Source organism: Helicoverpa zea, chromosome 17 (assembly GCF_022581195.2).
Source record: "Helicoverpa zea isolate HzStark_Cry1AcR chromosome 17, ilHelZeax1.1, whole genome shotgun sequence".
Lineage (NCBI taxonomy): Eukaryota > Metazoa > Arthropoda > Insecta > Lepidoptera > Noctuidae > Helicoverpa > Helicoverpa zea.
In genome coordinates this window covers 8088600-8106438 of record NC_061468.1, presented here as the reverse complement: position 1 = coordinate 8106438, position 17839 = coordinate 8088600, and the positions used below count along the sequence as shown (strand labels likewise).

General features: G+C 35.3%; 1 protein-coding gene across 2 annotated transcripts in view; it reads right to left on the bottom strand.

Moving 5' to 3' along the window:
* The window catches only part of LOC124638583 (high affinity cAMP-specific and IBMX-insensitive 3',5'-cyclic phosphodiesterase 8), a 227686-nt gene extending 210472 nt beyond the window's left edge, over window positions 1-17214 (bottom strand). For both annotated transcript variants that reach the window (XM_047175604.1, XM_047175605.1), the window contains exon 1: window positions 16973-17214. The gene's annotated coding sequence lies outside the window, so the exon portion shown is untranslated. The remainder of the gene's footprint in view (window positions 1-16972) is intronic.
* Window positions 17215-17839: the final 625 nt, after the last annotated feature.

The window sequence follows — 17839 nt, the reverse complement described above, 5'->3', positions numbered from 1 at the left end:
ATAATATACATAATATGTTATGCCGGAAAGCCTTGAATAATATTAGGAAGGCTCAATTAAAACAGAAAATAGTATATGATAGAAAGGCAAAGACTAGGCGTTTTAGTCCAAATCAACTGGTAATGGTTTTTACACCTAGGCGCATTGGTAATAGAAGTATGAAATTGTGTCGATTATATAAAGGTCCATATGAGATTGTTCGACAAATTTCTGATGTTAATTATGTAATTAGAAAGTTAAATAATAGGAGATTTAGAGATATAGTTCATGTAAATAGATTAAAACCATTTAATGCTAGGTTATAAATAATTGTCTTGATTATTATAGTATGGTTTTTCTTAAATTTATTTTATTATTACATGTTACCTGGAACGAGTTGTACGAGCATTGCCGGTGAAGGGATAAGAAGGTGAGCTACTTCATCTTCGTGAGAAGATGATGTCCACGGCAGAGCTACTTCATCTTCAATATGAAGGAAGATGAAGATAACCAATGTGGTCAAGCCTGTGTTATTTTTATAAGTTTTTTTAATATTGCTCTGTAAATCTGATCCCAAAATTATTATCTGATTTGGTTTTGAAAAAAAAAATATTTGGATGGTGAATTGAGGTTGAGATCAACTTCGCAATAAGGGGCATAGCCTCGCGAAGAGTGTTTGCTTGACACAATGGTTTCTGCCGAAGATTTATGATCCCTATATTTGATTTATTTATTATTTAATATTCCAAAATTGTAAAAAATAATTATTGGGTAAGATGTTTAGTTGTATCACGTTAGGTGAGAAACTTTGATAACGGTGACTTATCCCTTCATCTGACACGTTAGCGTCCGGCGAAGTTGTAAGTTATCAATACAGAGTTTTTCTTCGCTTGAAAAGTAATCCCTTCAGGACGGGTGTTCACTTTGAATATCCTTTGCTACTAGAGGCATGTTTCGGGGCTTTTTGCGTGGTTTTGCCTCGAAAAAGTTCACGATAACATGTTTTCTTACAGTGCAGATTGGCACACTTAAGTAAACAACTCACATGTTATTGTAAACTATCCCGTTGTGAGGGACATGTTTTTAATTTCCACGCATAGGTAAATTTTAAGTTAGGTTGTTTAGGTAGGGACATTTAATATGATTGCCAGCCTACAGTTGCGCTTTTGTGATAAAGTTTCGACTTTATCTTAAGGGCGTAGCTCGTGTAACGTAGTTAGAAACTTTTTCGTTTGTAAGGTTTTATTCGTTAGATATTTTTGATACTGACCGGGCAATCATTTCAAATGTATTCGATTTGTTCCATAGAATAAGTTTTTTATATTGAAGTATGTCACTTCACCCCCGAGTCAACGAATAAACGCAAAGTTAAAGTTATTATTGAATGTTTTAATTTAATATCCTGAAGATCCCCGGTTCCTAGCGCACCACGCGCTACAGTACACACTGACTTGATAGATTCAATAAAATAATTGTCGGTGTAAAAAGTCCATGTAACATTATGAATTTCTATGTTTTTAGACAGTAGGTAATTTAACGACGTCAAAAATCATCAAATGACCCCTCCCGCTGTGGGTTAGCAGCGGTGAGGGAGTGTGAGACTCTTTGGGTCAATCCCCGCTGAAAGAGCAGCGGCCGGCAGCGGCCGGCAGCGGCTGTAAATGCAAGTGATTGAGCGCGGTGCGGCGCAGCGCGGCGCCGCGCCGCGCCGCGCTCTTACATTGTCCGTGCTCTTACGGCCGCTGCCGGCCGCTGCTCTTTCAGTGGGAATTGACCCATACTGACTAAAAACCGTCGTGTTCCGTCATTGGCCTTTTATGTACCGCCGCGCCGGCCGCGGTATCTCTTTCGAACAACCCGCAGCCCCGGCAGGCCTTGGCGCTACTGGGCCCCGCTGGAATTGACGAGGCCCTTAAAATAGTTTTTAGGTTTGGAAATTTGGTTAAATACTCTGTAGATTTCTTTAAGGAACAGAAAATATGTACATTAAACTTCGATATAACGCTAATTTAGATAAAACTTCATAATAATTCTAGGAGTAAATAACACACCATATGACTGATATAAAAAATACACGAACAACCAAACCATTTTCAAAATGATTTCCACAGACGGATTGTGATTGACATGCCGAATTTATATTTAACATGGCGAAAGCTATCGCCGAGATTCGACTGCAGAAACCCTTATCAAATCATGATAATTTATCGAACGGATCAAATATGTATGTAAAGGGGGATCTGTGGAGATCGGGGGTAGAAACATTTGACTATCTCATGTACAACAATAATCCGTACACAGCATAACAAATGTTAAAACATTTAATGGAAAGTAAAGGTCTGGCGATAAAGTATGCAAAATACAAATATCCAAATTGAGAATCGCTCTCTTTCTTTATAAGTCAGTTGAAGACTAGCTTCTCTTAAGTAAGAAATAAGCCCTAATCAGAAAGCCTATATAAGTCAAGTAAATTAATAAAAAAATCTAATTAAAATGATTAAAAACAACGATAACTTTTTTTCAATACTTTCATTAATTTACAAAGTCATACGAAAGTATCTAAAAGAAAACGCTATACACATATTTGTATTCAGTATCGCAGCTTTATAACGTTCGATAAGATCTTCATTTGCACAAATACTCATTCGTCCTACTTCAATCAGAGCAATGCAACGTTCCGGGCATCCCCATATAAATCACTACTGTTTTGATAGCTGACATACATACAATCGATACATGAAAATGCAGCCATAAATTCCTGTTTAGCTTGCCAACAAAATGTACAAGACACATACAATGTACTACAGATGTTTAACACAATGTAAATGTTGTATTAGACGAGAAAAGAGTATTCGAAATCAACAATTAACTCTCATTTCGAACACAACTTAAAATAAAACGAATTCACAATACATTTAATCGAGTATTTACTCCTTATTTACATTAAATAAATTCGATTAACAACACCTCAATTCAATACTTCAGTCTTATTTACACAAAGATCAATATCGATTCTAAAGTCCGCAATCAAGAATGTATTTAAATCGATTCTTTGTACACGTCTGACGAACTCGTGGACGGCGAAAGTTATTTATATAATGACGTCAGACCGAGATGAAGAGTATTTTGGATTCGTTGCACGAAATATGAATGGCGTCACGAAAACAGCTGAATCAAATATGTGCTGTTTATAAGTACGGTAACATCTGATGTACGTCAATGTTTGAGTGATATTGACGGAACAAGGCAAGCGACAAGTCTGGATTTTGAGATGTCAATGACCTTTCAGGTGGCACGTGAATTGAGGGGTGAGGAATGTCATTGACAGCAATCTTCTGAATAATTTTAATCATAGCTGTTGAATAGAAGTATGTGTTCATAAAAAGTAGCTGAAAGTTTTGTAAATAGATACTATTTTAATGCTGAAAATCATGGAAATGCGTGAAAACTAAGTTTTTTAACGTATTCTTCCTAAAAGTAATCCAATAATGGTACATTGAGTCAATTGACTTCACAACTGCCTATTATCTCTACTGGCATTATAGAAGTTAAGTATAAGTAATTTTATTTGTAAAACATTAAAAGATAAAGCTTAAAAGTTTGTACAAAAATAATATTTGTTCAGGAAACTTCGGGAGATAAATTGTTAAACAAAATTAACAAGATCCCGAAGATATTTTTACGTTTACACCGAAAGCATTTATGAAACTCAACTTTCATAACATTTTTAAGCAAAAAAGGCGAATGATTAAAAATTTAATTAATTTCTTTTAGAAATGAAAATATAATTCACCAAAGCACCAAATATTTAATGAAACTTAGAAATACAAGGTTTGTGTTCTATCTAAAATTCTAGGTATCCGTAATGCACTATGTGGGTACAGTTGCTTTATGAATTTGCTTTCTAGATAAACCTTTTATTCTTTTTCACTGAATATTCTTTCTATACTTTCAACAATATTGTATTTTTTTTAAAAGTCAAAAGTACATTAGATCAGCTTAACTTTGTGTGACAAATAAAAAAAGAAACACAAAAAAAAAAAAATAACTATAAAATTCCGAGTAAGTACCTAATGATAAATTACTGGCTTCTGCTAGCGGTTTCACCCGCATATAGTAGGAACTATACCGTGTACTCAGATAAAAAGTAGCCTATAGCCTTCCTCAATATACATATAGGTTAACTATATACTGAAAGATTTTGTCATATCAATCCAGCAGCACTTGAGATTATCACGCTCAAGCAAACTCTTCAGCTTAAAACTAAAGTAGATTCCACAGCGTTAAATAACTAAACGCGACAAAGACTAACCCAAATCGAAATTTGAACACAAAACCAATATAAACACAACACCTATTGGTGATTGAGCAACACAGCCATTACTGAACGCACGTCATAACAACTACAACATTAAGGTTTAACAGATAAAAAACGCATTAATCATAATACCGGTTTATCAGACCACGTCTAATTCAAACAGACTAGAGGTACTCGGAGCTATATTTAGTTAAAGTGTCCTGTCTCTATCTGGTCCTTAAATTTCTTTTAATGACATTACAATCCTTACTTATATTTTAAATGCGAAAGTAAGTCTGTGTCTAATCGTCACGCAAAACCTACTGCACCGAGTTCAATGTTTAGTACACAGTTGAAATGAAATCGTTATTTGTAAACATATAAGATATAACATAACATCCAAGATAAGTTTTGAGGCCGGAAAAGTACATAAGCACGCTACTTTTCTTCCGGGTGGGAGAAATTCCCTCGGAACGTGGGTGATACCGAGTAAAAAGCTAGTTAATATACCGATTATATGTATGACTTACAAGTATTCAACCAGGATTCTCTTCTATACTATTTTCAAACTTCTTCATACGATATTATGAGTCTACGAGAGAGTATACATACTGTCAGCAGCTAGTTAAAGCTAGTTAAGTAAATTACAAGATTTTCTTTATTGATAACTTCGATAAACAATGTTTGAAAATCATGATTTTCCCACACATTGACGTGATGTTATTTGATAGAATCTACCACGTCATTTCCTCTTCCAATTTTCATGAGGTCAAATTTATAAATCTTGATCATAAAGAGTACATACGGTTCATTGTTTTAGTTTCAATATAGGAATCTAGGCCTCTCAGAATCATACGAATGTCATGAAATAAAAACTAATTGACTTTCAATAAAATACGTATGCACAAAGTAGAGCATAATTATTTTGCTTAGCAACTTACTTTTCGTAAAGAATCTTTGCTTGTCTGAACATGGCTAGCCATTTTCACGATAGTCAATAAGTATGAACAAAACACCACACACTATTTAATTACTGCTCGAGTAATAGTCTTATATTTGACGAGAACTAAATATTATGCCCTTTTATTTCCTGAATCAAACTCAAGGACTGCTTAATCATGAATGTTCACACCTCCATATTTAATCCTGATATTCGTCAATTTCATCATCTCCCGAGGCTTTTCCCAACTATGTTGGGGTCGGCTTCCAGTCTCATGGGATGCAGCTACGTACCAGTGTTTTTTTATATTCGTCAATGTACAGTCACCATAATCCAACAGTTCCAAAATAACACGCAAGTATCATCCTGTACTCGTGCGTCACAAATTGCCTAACTATTTTAAGACCACTGTGACCCGCGAGATAACTCGCCTAAGTGCTCACCCTCTTATCTTTATTTATCACTGTGATAACAAATGATGAGACCGCTTATCACACACAATGTATTAGAACTAATGCTCCCTACTACCTGTTGGACGCGAGGATTTTTTGGAACGGATTATATTATTATGTTTTAGCATGTTATGAAAGACCGTTGGAGTGAAAACGGATGAACCAAAACTGCATTTGAGCCGAATTGGGCCTCCGGGGCTGTGGGTTGTTCGAAAGAGATACCGCGGCCCTGGTACATAAAAGGCCTACGACGGAACACGACGGTTTTTAGTCAGTAAGAGTCTGACACTCCCTCACCGCTGCTAACCCACAGCGGGAGAGGTCATTTGATGATTTTTAACGTCGCTAAAAAAAAAGGCGAATTGGGCCATCTGGGTACGTACATACTCAGTTATTTGAAGTCAGCATAGTTGGAGAAGTCTGGTCTTCTCTATGTTGGCTACCCTCTTGATACATGACGTTGTATGGTGTACAAGAATGGGGACACAGCTCGGCAACAAGGATGATTTGGGGTCGGATGTAGATAACAGAATATCTAGAACGAACTAACCTTTGTTGTATCTGGTGAAAAGAACTGATTTTAATTTTGGTTATGATTTTTTTTATACAAAGAGAGTCGCTATTTGATTTTGTAAAATAGATTATTTCATGTCTACAAAGCAACATATTATATTAAGTTTATTCAAGGGCGGATCCAGATTCGGCGCCAGGGGGGGGTCACACAGTCGTGGTCAAGTCACAAAAAGTATTATATTGTAGCGTATGTTTCTTTTAATATTAAAAGTAGTAGTATAAACACAATAAGCGCGATCGTAGCGAGTTCGAAATTTTTACGAATGTTAAGAAAAGTGTTTTCATGTAGAAAATGGCCTGAGCAGAGTGAGCGTAATTTCTCGTATTAATACCACACAGACGTGCCAAACAAAAAAGCGCGAGCGAAGCGAGCGCGAAAATTTTTTGTTCAGGTCGAGGACTAAGGTTAAAAAAGTGTTTTTATGTAGAAAATGGTCCGAGCTAAGCGAACGCGATTTCTTGGACATATTCACAGATGGGAAATTGAAAAAAGCGCGAGCGAAGCGAGCGCGAAAATTTTTATTCAGTTCGAGGACTAAAAGTAGATAAAAACACTTTCTTGCTGTATAACAAATATACAGCACAAATACAAGAAAGCGCGATCATAGCAAGCGCGAGAATTTTTTCAGGTTGAAGACTAAACGTTTGAAAAGTATTGTGTAGGTACGCAGAAAATGTGCGTACGTTTTTTATTGCAGCAACAGTAAAACATTTTCTGTGAAAACTTCAATTGTCTTACTTACTGGTAAGGATTCATGAGATCAGGGCCGTCTCTAGCACATGTAGCGCCTGGGTGCAATCATCACCCAAGCGCCACCTATGTATCTATTGAAACACGTTGAGTAGTACATACTGATCGAAGTACTTTACAAGGAATATAAATAAGAACTAAAAACAGGACAACGTTATTGTAAAAATTAGCGCGCAAATTTTTAAATTTTGGGACACAAAAAGTTCATAAGTTTTAAAAAGCGCTGTAAAGTAACAAGCAGTCGGAAGCGCAAACTGTTTTGTTTTTGAGGACTCCATTAATATATTTTTTTGCTATATTTGACTTATGAAGTTATCAAGGCAAGGTATACAAGCTGTTGATTTGCATCCGTGCCATATTCAAGGAGGTAATTATGCTAATGATTCTCGACCCAAATCAATAAAAAAATTGGTACGTAATTTTTTTTCTTTAATTTTGTTTCGGAATTCCGTAAATGTCATCTAGCCTTATTTAAACTTGGTGCGTATGTTACTGGCGTTAAAACCGTGCTGCACCCTCACACAAACGCAAACACAAAGCATGCGCAACGATCACTCATAAAGGACGATGGGCGTTTTGGTACCCTGTCCAACAGTGTTGATTCTAGTACCATTGCGTAGGTCTTGGCAAGCCAAAAAATGTTTACTATGACGACTAGTCCCAATTCCTTGTCCATTTCGCGTGACATCGTCTAATAGAATGTATAATGTTCATAAATCATCAACGTAGATGTAGTTCTTAAATCCAACTGTATTGAATAAAAACTGGTAAAGTAACAAAAAAACAAGAATTTGGCCTTCTTAGAATGTTTGCCTACCCACTGCTTTAAAAAAAGTCTGTGTGCAAACCTTTGCAGTTCACGCAGAATATAGCTTATGTATTTGATGAAAGTCTTTCAGTATTTACAATCAATTAATGTTTAATGATTATCGTGTTTTAATAACAGGTTTTTTTTTATTTCATATAATGTGTAGGTACATGGAAGCCAGTATGTTTAAAGATAGTATGTAACTAAAATGATTAGTTGTGTTTTCAGAAATGTTTTGAACTTTTGTCAAATCAGATGACGATTGTGTTTCCGTAGTATGACTCCATAGACTATTACAACCTTTAGATTATAATAGAGTGTATCTCAAACAATTTAAGATGTCTATTAACTGAGTTTAAAATTATTATACTGACGACATATGCCTCTTAATGAATTTGCATATATGGATGACATACTTGTTTCCATGTCGATTTAATTTTTATCGTTACTCGGATCGGACAGCTAATTGAGGCAAGCCCCATAGTTTTTATTATTGTTCACGTAAATACCTTTCTAATGATATATCATACGTTACTGTTGGAGCGGGTACCAAATCCCATACAAAGTGCCCATTGTCCTTTCATTCATAAAATTGGATTACTTCGGAAATACCACGACATTACAATGACAAAAAAAGCAGTGCATATTAGTTATTTCCCATCTACTGTAATTCCAATGGATTATTTAGGTATTGTATGTCCTCCTCCTGAGCTATGGCACAAATGCAAATCAACACCTTGTATACAAGCTGTTGATTTGCATCCGTGCCATATTCAAGGATGTAATTATGCTAAGGATTCTCAACCCAAATCAAAAAAAAAATTGGTACGTTTTTTTTTATTTTTTTTTTCGGAATTCCGTCAATGTCATCTAGCCGTATTTAAACTTGGCGCGTGTGTTACTGGCCTTAAAACCGTGCTGCGCCCTCACACAAAGCATACGCAGCGATTATTCATAAAATTGGATTACTTCTGAAATATTACGACATTACAATGACAAAAAAAGCAGTGCATATTAGATATTTCCCGCCTACTGCAATTCCAATCGATTATATACGTATTTTATGTCCTCCTCCTGACGTATGGCACAAATGCAAATCAACACCTTGTATAATATTGCGCGAGCGAAGCGAGCGCGAAATTTTTTGAGCCTACGACACAAAAGCACGTGATCAAGTACATTGTAAAGCAACAAGTAGCCGCGAGCGCAGCGAGCGCGAACTTTTTAAAATTATTTGTTTGAAGACTCACAAATCAGACTGGGAATTACGTAAAAATAAAAAGGAACCATGATTACAGCGAGTGCCAATTGCGTTCGTTGATTCAGTGCGTCAATAAAAATAATAAACAATCCGAAATACAGCACAGACATAGTCATTTACTCGCGAGCGTAGCGATATAGAATTTTTTCACTTAGTTTGAGGATGTTAAAGTTAAAAATAATCAATTCAACAAAGCGAAGGCGACTTTTTTGTCAGTATCATGATACAATGTGGAACTTCCTTATCGAACGGGTGTAATTTCTTCATAATTTCCAGATATCGAGGCGCCCAGGTTATTCGCACACCCTGCACCATAGGTTAAGACGGCCCTGCATGAGATACAGCATGTAATGTAGACGACCCGGACAGCGCATTCTTAGTAACAGGGTCCCGTTTCCTCCTTTTGGGTACGGATAAATAGTAAATAAAGAATAGAGAGCGACCTTTGCGAGCACGAATTCTTCAGCAAAACTAGTCAACCTGTAACTATGTAGGTATCTACCTATTCACTCGGAATAAAAATTATCTTATAAGTACTTATAACAAAAATATAAAACATCGTGTTTAACCATTTCAATTATTGGTCCTCTTAGGTCTTGAACCTGGCCCAGGGGGGGGTCATGACCTTGTGACCTACCCCCTGGATCCGCCGTTGAGTTTATTTGTATAATAAACATCAATCACAAAGTAAAATATTAGTATACAATTTTAATTTAAAAATGCATTTTTAATCCTTTAAAAAGGTTCAACCATATTTTCAGTTACAAAGGTTCTTTCATCTCTATTTATTTTAGTTTACTAAAACTGTGCTAAATAATTCACATTCGTTAAATATTTATAATTTTCAGACGGCTTTCGTCTGCAGTTGATTTAAAATTCTGTGCAGTTTCAAAAAGTATCATCGCGTGGAATAAAAACTTTTTTGAAAGTTCTATTTGAAATTCAAAGTTTGAATTATTTGTAAAGGTTTTTTTACTAAAAGTTAGATGGATTGTAATTTACTAAGGTCATCGCATATACGACTACTTAGTTACTGAGTCATATGTAAAACATACACTTAAGTTGAAAAAATAAAAAATATGTAATATTTTATTTTTCAAATGTCGTCAAAGTTTTCAACAAAGTGAACAAATGCTAATTAAAAAAGGCAGTTTTGTATGACTCAACCGTTCCATATCACAGAAAAAATCATCATAAATATTTAATAATCAGCTTTGGACGTTTTTCTTATAGTACAGACAAGTAGGTAACACTACTTTCCGTAGCCAAACTACACTGATTTAATCTAAAAAACAGTCTAGAAAAATCTTTTATCACTATAAAACAATAACAACTAAATATTGGCATATCACGAGTGTTGCAGACAAACAAACGACTAATTAAATAGCATAATTACCCGTCGCTTCTAGACTATATAATAATAAACTTATATTGCACCACCAGCTGAGGTTTATAATATAAGAGTTTCTAAGAGATTTGTTAACATGGAAATATTCTATTACAAAAGAAAACTAATTAATCGTGGACAAATACAGAAAAAAAAAAAGGATTAAAGTGAGAGGTTATGTTTTTGATGAAATCATCCCAGTCGATTCTAAGCCACGGCGGCTGTTCTCATAAAAGGAGTTCAGCCAGTTGCGCAGGACATACTATAGTGCACAAGCATTTACGCAGACACAAGTGCACTCACTATTCCATCACTCTCATAGCCTGATGAGACGGCAAATCCGATATTGCCGTGCATTCCATACCACACACATTCCATAACATTCCAGAAAATATCTAAATTATCAACATTATTATGGATTTATGATTTTCTTTCTTTCTCCTGCCCTGTTCCCAATTTTACTTCGGGTCGGCGCAATATGTCATTCTCTTCCATTTACCTCTGTCACTCGTCATACTGGCACTCACTCCCTTCCTATTCATGTCATCTTTCAGGCAATCCATCCATCTTTTCTTAGGTCTTCCTTTTCCTCTCCATCCATTTACATTCATACTTAGCACAAACTTTGTTGCATGCGTATCATCCCTCCTCATTACATGCCCATACCATGACAATCTTCTACTCCTCATCTTTTCTGTAGACATTTTTGTAATCTGTTTTTACCACCCTTCATTGTATGAAAAGGGTTAAGAGTGATGATGATGACATGTTATTAAATGTCGAATACTTGTCAATACTAGATAAGATAAACAAATTGAAGAATTTCATCATTTTACACCAATCTGTATTTCTATCAACGTCGTAATACTGCGAAACGGTCTCGTCTTCAAACTAATAGGATTCAGTAGCATAATAACTCAGATGGTATGATAAACACGGGTCGTACAATAACAATGTTTTGTTGAAACCTGATAGTATGTTCAACACTCACATTACAGTATGATTATATTATAAACATTCTGTCGTAAAATCTCGTAAAAATACTCCCTAAGTCATGTTTTTAGAACTTATTTTTTTTCAGAATTAAATACATTATTATGATTACATACAAAAGGATACGTTTCATAAACTAGGCTTGTTTGAATATAAAAAATATTTCTTATTTATAGAACATTCCATCCCCCGCAGCCAACTGGGAGGGTAATCAAACGATAGGAATTCTATAACCAACATATTATTCTTATTGGCTCTGTAACAATTACCTACCGTTAATTAATATTATTAATAGTGATTTATATTTCTTACGCAATATGATGATTTTCCTGACAGTGTTATTTTTTCTCTGTCGCGAATACGGCTTTTAAAATAATAAAAAATAAACTGCTAAATAAAATCTCTGTAAAAATTATAATAAGCTAGGAAAAGACATCCCCGAGATGTTTTATAAATGTAACTTAATTGGTAAAAATTAACTTCGCTTATTATGTTATCTATGACAAGGTCTCGCGAAACACAATTTGAAATAAGTACGTAGGTAATTAGAAGTTTTCTTTTAGGTATTCAATGGGTAAATCGGGAGACTGCTCTCCGTCTACCCTTCCGTCTTACGCCATGCTAGCTCATGAACCGTGATAGTCAGACACTTAAAATTTTCATAGAAGATGTATTTCTGTTGCCACTAGCCAGTGCCCTTTAGGTACTAGATCCGCGGTGACTCTTTCGAACAATCCCACACCTTCAGGTAATTCTTATACCTAGATCTTTTTACCTGAAACACCTGATTCAATATTCTTGTAACGGCAACAAGTAAGTATTATTAATTCAGGAAATCCCGCGCATGTTATGTCAACAGAAGGCGTCAGCATGACGAAATAGCGTGGCCTCGATCAACGTATGTCCGTAACTTTAAGACGTACGTATTTGTTGCTAGTTTTTGTACGCGGTTCTGCTCGCGTCCTGAGGAAATAACTCCAATCATCTGGATAAATGTTGCTGATGTTCATCACCAGGGTAAAAATATCATCTACCTAGCCTTTTCCCAACTATGTTTGGGTCAGCTTCCAGTCTAAGCGGATGCAGCTGTTTACCAGCGTAAATAGGGTTAAGATTAAGCAGTATATCTGTTAAATAATGACACTAGTGCATTAATAATGTTTAAAGGGCTTAGTAATTTATTAATTCGACACGTTGGTATAACTTCTGAGGACGCTTGTAGATATTGCATTTTATTTGTGTAGAAGAAATTTTAAACATTCCTTTTTGGTCACTTCCTTAAAATTGTGCAAAAATGCCTTTCATAAAACCCTAATAAGGCACTTTCCATTTTCTATGCAATATTTACCCTTTATAAAATTATCATTTTTCTCTCTTTCCTTTTCATCTATTTTCTATGAGAGCATAGAAGCACAAAGATGATCCAAAAATTTACGAGGTACATTTCAAGGGAGTACCCTTTAGAAAACCCCTTTTGATCTTAACTAAATATTTGAACTGTTTCTGTCATTTGCCCTAGTAAAACCCACTGGCCGTTTTCGATTACAGAAATAAGGAAACCATCTTGGGTTTCTTCAAAATGCGTAATCAAACGTCAGTGGGCGCAATAATTGTACGCGTGTCAGACGTAATTGTACGGATTAAAAAAAAAACTTAATTTAAACACAAGATATATATTTTTTTTAATACTATCAACCAGTGACATGTAAGTATCACTTTCTCTAAAAATCGTTTGAAACTGTCAAACAATAAAGACTAGCTCCTTTACAGATTTATTTTATTTGATTGTCTCCAGGAATATACTATACATGTCATTGGTGGATAGTACCTAGCCTATCATAAATATTTCCAGGATATATTTGTAACCGAAAGTACAGGTCATCGAACTTAAAAAAGAGAATAATAGCATTTTGAAGGTACTCGTTATTGTCAGACCTTTTTCATTAACACCAATGGATTAATTAGAAAAGTTCCGTCTCGACTAGTAACAGAATTTCATACTAATTGATTAAATTAGTCCGTTTCTATTGTACGTCAAGGATTTTATTGAAGAGACGGTCTGGTTTGAATTTTAGCAGTAAATTGTTTAACTAATTATTTTCGGATGTTGAAGAACTCGATCAATTTAATTTAATAAAATAGAGAAAATCATCATCAGCCTTTTCATTGTCCTTCAGACAGGATATAGACCTCTTCTCATGCAGAGAAGGAAGGATGAGCGTAAGTCACCACGCTTGACTCATGATGGTTTGGCGATTTCTAACATAAAGCCCAGGTTTTCTATTTTTTTGTATATTGAGCCAATAACACTTTTTTAATAGAAGTCCAAACAACAAGTTAGCGACAACTACTGCCAGATATAAATAAATAGAACGCTCGTAGCGAATGATCTTATGAATGAAAATTGATTTCATTTCCTACCAAATATAGAAAGCCTGCAATTGCCCTCACCAGGAACCATAAAACGTACCTTTTAGAAATTATCATGGACATAAACTATTGGACAACGGTTAAGAGCTGTCAAGATCGGTCACTTGAAGGAAAATTATTGGGGTTCCTTAGAAATTCATTCGAACCGTCTTTCCTATTAGTCTGGGGTCATCGGGGACCCCCAAAAGTTATTTGTCAGTAGTTTGAATGATTGATGCTTGGGGTCACTAGGTAATGTGTCCTTTTTCATATGTCTTACTGTCTGAATGGAGATATTTTGGGAGTATGTCGTGAGTAAGTATTTTGTGTTTAATGTCAACTAGTGTTTAGTAATAAGATTGGTATTAGGAAGGTTAAAACAACTTAAAGTAAGTTGTAAATGTTTTAATTCTCGTGTTTTGTAAGAATAAAACATTGCTTCTGTTTGACGAATTTCCCAATTGTTTCGGAATTTTTAAATAGGTATGATTTCAATAGAGATAAGTAGGTACATAAAATACTAATTTTACAGGTAGCTTTTAAAATATTTTTAACAAACAATAAACCTAAAAACTCTGCGATAAACAACAGATTTCTTGTTTCCATCCATTAGGTTTTATTGTTTCCTTTTTCTTTCAATCCTTATGAAAAGACCCATCTTTCACGGTATTACTGAGCAGTAAAAGGTTTCCGAACGTGTCAAAATAACCTTCAACAAGAAAACAGATACGCAGTTTTTTGTACAATTTCCGAACGACGTGAAAATTGATTTTGAAAAAAATGTTACGTTTGGCTTCCAATCTAATCGGATGCAGCTGAGTAGGCTTGTTCTATAAGAAGCGGCTGCCTATCTGGCCTCCTTAACCCAGTTATACTGCCATTGGTATCCAAGATAATCTTAGAAACTACATACAAATTCAGAAAAGATGCATTGGTACTTACTTTCCTGGAATCGAACCCATAGGCGTCGTCCTAATTGGCAGCGATCGCACGATGGCGCGATGCGTTTTTCATCTCACGATCTCACTATCTCACTTGCGAGGTTCAAATAGGACACTCTGATGAAATCTGTATGTTTCAACTCATCGAACAACGAGAACGCATCGTGTCATCGTACAATCGCTGTCAATTAGGACGACGTCTTAGATGAAAAACGCATCGCGCCATCGCGCGATCGCTGCCAATTAGGACGACGCCATACTCATACTTGAGAGGTTCTTTACCAAGCCACCACGACTAGAGGGGTTATTGACCTTTAAATGGAGTGTAAGTGAATTTTTATTATATTATGAAGTGAGTAAAAAGTATATTGTGTTTGTTTTGTTATGCTCATCGTAACAATGGGACAAAGGAAGCAGCACAGTTGAATGAGCACCGAGATAAGTCAAACATTTGTGCTCATCAAGATCTTGCTAGCTGTGTTGTAAACGTGATTGCTTGTAGTGTTAATATTGATACGTAATGTCTTATCCTTTGGTATGGAATGACATAATTATAGGTGAAGTGTGGATAAGAAATATATATGTAGTTGACGTCAAAATTGTATTCAGTAGCGCTACACTAAATAACATACTAATGTACATTTAAATAATTAATATTGTATGTTTCAATTTATTGTGAATAAAAATGAAATTGGATATGCTTTGTCTGTATATCCAATATTTGACAAATCTCTATCATTTTTTATTATATATCAAAAATAATATTTCGAATATTTAAAACGACGTACGATATCTTGAAACCTGATTTCTTGATAATCCATCCATCATTCATCTTCAATACTTAACGAAGAACAGTTAGAAAATCCTTCACAAAACCACGCGCTACATTCAACAAGTAGAGCCCACAATATTGTAAGAGCGTAAATCCTTCGCTTCTGCCTCACTGACTCTTACAAGCGAGATATCCCTTAATATCTACGTACTCTATGCCTTAATAGCTGATACGCTACATACTCTACATTCCATACTCGATTACTACTTAAAATATTTTAAGATAACAAACGTAGACATTGAGTCTGGTAAAAAATATGGAACATATTATTTTTGGTCAGAGTAAATAGTGTCTATTGAAAAGTCTTGTAGTCTGAAAAAGTTAGACGTGTAGTCTGTAATATAAAGTGATTTAAGATATTACTTGTTACATTTTTATATGTCTATTTATTTGTCTGTAATAGTAAAGAAGTCAGTTTAGGTAGTAAGAAAAATTCTAACATTGCGTAATTTCCAGTAGAAAAGTCATAAGATAGATTGGACTCGTAACTAAAGTAATAATCAATGTGTAGAGTACGTACCTCTAAAGAGTAACTAGCTCCATTAGATTGGACTCACTCAACATTAACAATATTTTAAGAAGATATAGCAAAAATAAAGACCAATAGCAACAGGTATCGTTAACAAATAACGTCGACTTTGTCTAAGGAAAATTGAAACTCTATGGAGAGGTAAAAATTAATTATGCGTCAAAGAAAATAGGTACAACGGGAAAGTTTAAGGAATATACAAATGTTTCGTCAGTAAGCACATTTGCGTAATTAAAATAGGCATTATTTTATTTTTCCTATAGAGTTGGTAATATGCACTTTATATGTTCATATTAAAATTGTAAATACCAGGAGTTGAACTGACTACCTTGTCACAACTACCCAGACTTCGACTATACTGTTTAGTTTTTGTACTTCACTACATTAAACTCTCGCATTGTTCATGAACATATAGATATTGTATGTAATAATATATTCCGCGAACAATGTTATACATTGTCTCTGAGATAAGAGACTGCTACAGTTTTACTGAAAATATAGCCGACAATATACAATATAATATGTTGTAGCCTGCCTGACATAAGACCTGGATTAATTTTGGCGGGATTACACGTAGCGAGCATTTTGCTCGGATTTTCCTCGAGACTAAGGAAAGCTTTCAATTACACACCTATTACGATTTGGATTTCCCATAACAAGGATAAAACCTCTAAAATTAAGTTCACTTTTTAGGCAAGTACATCTTTAAAAATACTTGCAAAACTCAATCGTGTTTAAAACTAAACAAATACTCGTATCAGCTGACTGCAAAAACACGTCACAGTAAATAAGTTTATAATAACAATAAACGCCCACTTACCTACTTCACACACAACACAAAAACACACTGAACACACAACTCTAGTTTTCGTGAGACGTCAATTTTCATATCGCGATGTCCTGATGTCCATTTAGGGGGGTACTTTGGTGACTGTTGGTGGTCCCCTCTGTCACCATGCGGAGTTCGCACGGCGGGGGGCAGGGGAGGTCGAGCTCACTCCAGTCGGCGAGATCGGAGGGTGCGAGCGTGAGAGGACGCGACGTGCACCTCCGGCCGCGGGTGCATGACGACTGGCGAGCGGTCCCCGCCCGCCCAGCGCCTCGCCACCGCCCAAGCGAAAAACGTTTGCATAACCAACAACTAGCAACTAACACTTTTAATACTGTTGTTTCATTAATATGCTAATCTTAATAGTGTTCTGATGACTTGCGTGGTACGACGTCACTTAGTAGTTTTTACTTACTTACTTCCAAGTGTATATGTATAGTTTTTGCGCGAAGTTTTGTAGTTTTTCTTGCATCGTACGATCGAATAAATTATTTAGAAGGTCGCATATGAAAATGTACATTGTAGGTAATGTATTCGGATTTATCGACTTTAAATATAGGTACTTTGTCAAACTTAAGATTAAGTAACGCTTAGCTTGGCGAATGTTTTACAAACTGTCCACTACGCTCATAAATTTTTCTATTGTGACAGAAGTCTTTATAAATCCTTGTATTTTTTATACCGTTGAATAAACGTCATATCTATTACCTTCAGAAAACATTTATGTTGAAAAGGTATCAAGTTGAGTAAAAAAACAAAGTAATTACATACAAAAATGATATTGTTTTGAACATATTTCTGTTCAGTCGCAGACCCCGCGTGGGCCGAACAAGACGCCAGCATCACATAAAAATATCA